Source organism: Suricata suricatta, chromosome 11, assembly GCF_006229205.1.
Source record: "Suricata suricatta isolate VVHF042 chromosome 11, meerkat_22Aug2017_6uvM2_HiC, whole genome shotgun sequence".
In the NCBI taxonomy this organism is placed as follows: domain Eukaryota; kingdom Metazoa; phylum Chordata; class Mammalia; order Carnivora; family Herpestidae; genus Suricata; species Suricata suricatta.
Window position 1 is genome coordinate 50,389,873 of NC_043710.1, and position 4,044 is coordinate 50,393,916.

The 4,044-nt window shown below is 39.6% G+C and overlaps 1 pseudogene; it reads left to right on the forward strand.

The window, feature by feature from the left end:
• The first annotated feature begins 1,187 nt into the window (after positions 1-1,187).
• LOC115272530 lies at positions 1,188-3,635 on the forward strand (annotated as a pseudogene).
• The last annotated feature ends 409 nt before the right edge of the window (positions 3,636-4,044 follow it).

The window sequence follows — 4,044 nt, forward strand, 5'->3', positions numbered from 1 at the left end:
CAAGAGTATAATTCAACAATGCTTTCCATGTCCAGAATGTCCAGAATTCCAGAATCCTAAAGGATTCTGTAAACATTGTTCAAAATGTGTGCTGCCAGGGAAAGAGAAACCACATCATAAATGTGAATTCTAAATACACAGTTCTTTTAAAAAACTACCATAACTAACTTATAACCATGTTGGCTCAACAAATATACCTCCATTCGGTCATCTTTTTTTTCTGGAAGCATAATACCACTAAGAACACATAAAATATTCTCTTGTTAGACTTAAAAAGTTCCTCCCCTGACAAGTACTGCCTGAGAATCAGCCTGATACAAATGCTGTGCAGGCTATGCACATCATACATAGTTGGGGAAGCCTGAAGGAAGGGGTATAATATTCCAGGACACAGCCGTCAAGCAGTAGCATAGCTTGGATACACTAGAATTACTTATAAAATCATCCCTATAACAACACTTACCATGTACTACTTGTGATTCTTAAAGATTATCCTCACATGAAGGGAAATATTTCTCTTTTGATATACCAGGCTAGTGTTATAGGAAGAGCAAGAGTTGATTTAAAAAAATAAATGGAGGGGCACCTGGTTGGTTCAGTTGGTTAAGCACCCAACTTTAGCTCAGGTCATGATCTCATGGTTTGTGACTTTGAACCCCGTATTGGGCTCCATACTGATAGTGGTGAGCCTGCTTGGGATTCTCTCCCTCACTCCCTCTCTCTTTCCCTCTGTCTCTGTCCTTCTCCTGCTTGCCTGCTCTCTCTCTCTCTCAAAATAAACTTTAAAGAAAATGGAAAATAAGTCAGTTTCCCTTATGATCAAGGGATAGCTAAGTGGGAGAGGGTTTTCCAGGACCCTGCTGAGTTTAGCGGCACCCTGGGTCAGGAGACTGTTGGCCAGCCTCTGTTGAAGTAGGGAAGTGGTACCAGGAACTCTGTCATCAAAAGTAGTAAAGAGTAGGTCCACCCTCTTTGACCATACTTCTACCTGCCATCTGGACACAAGAATGAAGCTTTCTGTGACTTTAACAAGCTTATAAATTCCCATGTGGCAGTTGCTTCAGCACTACCTTGCTTTTGTCTGTGAGAGTTACAATATAAGGATCTCTAATTTGTATTTCCCCCCTGAAGTATACTTCTAGAGCATAAGCAGCCCTTTTTTTATGAGGAGCTGAATGACTAGGACAATGACTGCCAAGAAGTCTCAGGCCACCTCAATCAGTAGAACAGAAAAAAACTTTCTGAACAGGGCTGCCACCCATAAAGCTTCTAGAAAGCTCCTGTGTTAGGTTTTACAAGGTCACCAAACTGGGTTGTCTCAAAAGTCTCTTAACACTTCTCTGAAAGTCTCTAGGCCCTCTGGGGCTGAAGCAAACGACATGGGACACACGTGGTCAACCATTAAATGGTGATTTAGTTCCAAGTAGGCATTAAAAGTTAATTTTTAAAAGCAGGTAAATCATGACTCTCATACAGATATTAAAAACACAATTAATGAAAATTTTATTTAGCTTTTTCATGAGGTAACTAGTGGTGTGTTACAACCAGGTCAAAAGAGAATCCCAAGAACAGACATGTCAGGAATATTGTAAGAGATGTGCAAATAGAGCCAAAATTGGTTTTTCAGTTCCTTCCTGGACAGAATTTGTTTGCATGTCTATGGACAAGAATTCTTTAGTATTGCTATCAGTTATCTATAATTTATATAATCAGGATTAGACAATCAGTTTTAGAATGACCACACATAGTTTTCCATTGGGGCACAATTTTTTTTCTCTACAATTTCCCCACCATTGATCAAAAAGAATCTTGAAGATTCTTGATCATTAAATGAGTCTTGCCTCATTACACTTGGCCTGATTATTTACATAGGTGCAGTAAGAATATTTACCAAAAGCCATTTAAAAAATTTTGCCATTGGAGGTTTCCATATAGAATTGCAGGTTGGACTTCTAAAAACTTCTATTACTTGCTGTTCTGAGGCCAGGAGGCCAAGTCCAAGAAACTTTATCCACCAGATTCCTTCTACAGTACCCATCCATTTCGGGTGACCCCCTCTCTTCTCAATGTCCTCAGAGAATCTGCAGGCTCCTGGCCTGCCATGAACATAAAATCCCTTACCAGCTGTAAGCCCTGGGAGGGCTTTGTCAGCACTGTCTCCATAAAGTCAACCTTAGTTCTGTAAAAGTGACTGGTCAGCAGCTGGCAACAACAACTTCCCCGGGTCATCAAGGAGCCTCTCCTCTCTTGTTCTGGTGGCCATGCCCACCTAGAGGGGCCTAGCAATGGGGTGACTGATGGCATAGGAATTATGTCCTCCATGGAGCTGTGGCTTGGTGGCTGTGGACACCAAAAACAGACTTGGAGCAGCCAGAAGTCAGCTTCAGAGGTCTGAGGAGGGTGCAATCTTCCCCCCAGACAGAGCACCCTTTGATCTGCCCCTGGTTGTCTGAAATGTTTTCCAAAAATGACAAAAGGAGTGCTGATCAGTTGTTCATAGTGCTCCTGGTGAAAAATGTGATAAACTCCTTTCCACAGAGGATCTTTGGAAAACTGCCAAAAATCATTCAGCAGGAATATGACCCACAAACAGGGATGACCTGTAAACCACCACCTTGGTCTTCAGGACACAAGAATTTTGAATTTGAGCCACTTTCCAGCACTGTTCTGATTCTTGAGTATGAGCCATCATATGATTGATGATTACTTTTGTGTCCTGTTTAGGAAATATTTGCCTACTCCAGGGAAATCTTCCTGTCAAATCTGTGGAGGAAGATTAACCTCGCTGACAGTAACATTAGATCATTGGGCTGAGTCTCAAAATTGAGTAATTAAAGCAGCACATTAAAAAAAAATAACAATTTAAGCAGAAAGAAAATATTACAAATGCAATGATAATTTGTACCAATGTAATGGTAAAATGAAATATTGCCCAATTGGGAAGTAATACATAGTAAGAAAAAGTTTGAGAATTGGGGTGCAGGGATTGCCCCCTACTATTCACGGTAAACGTTTAGAATCTAGTTGTATCACCCCTGAACTTTGTGAAATATTTCTCTCAAGAGGAACAGAATAGTGGGAAAGCTTTGGTGAAACATAGTCTCTAAACATGATACAGAAAGTGTATCTGTTGATGATGCAAATGCCCACAGGAATTAAGCTGGACATATCCTATGCATTTCCATCTCTACATCTTTCAAAAGATGGTCCAAACCAGAGTGTTTTTCTGTAGTATCTTAGGAGTAAATTCATGTTACAGACCTTATGTTGGTTATGTCCAAGGCATGTCCTTCATCGAGGCAGTGCTCATTCTTAATTTGGAAGAGACAGTTGCCTTCATTGCATTTGGAAGTTTCATGAATAAACAAGGCCAGCTGGCCTTTGTCTGTGTGGACTGCAGTAAGGTGTTGAACATTTGAAGTCTTCTTTGAGGATAATCTCTTCAAAATGCTTCTTCATATCAACTGTAAGGGTCTTAAACCAGACATATACGTGACAAAGGACTACATCTCCACACTGTATCACCAGTCATTACTCAATTTGGTCCAGCTTGTCTATTCTGGGATGTATTCTGCAGAGGTGGGGAAGAATTTTTGTTTAGAACTGGGCTTTGTGTCTATAATGAAGGATGTTAAGGAAGGAGTCAAAAATAACAGCACCTCTTCGAACAGCTAATCTTCATAAATAACAGACTACCTGAAATGTAAAAAAGTATTTTTGGCAACAGTTTTTTGTTTCCTATATAAAAAGCATGGAGAAATCCAAAAGAATCATGATATGGAAAACAGCTAATGTTGAATGTTGTGTTTGAAGTAAAGGAAATGAGTAACCTGTTGACAATATTATTAAGAAAAATATTTTGTAGGGAGAGCCATTTTACAAAGGAGAAAATGTAAACGACTAGTTCATACTCCATACTTTGGGGTGGACAGTTAAAAGCAATATTTTAAAATAGTTTTTTGGGGAAAATAGTGACTCTTAGTACCCCATTAAATAAGAATCATTCTCAAATATGACATTCCAGACAAGGCCTTAGTTGCATAC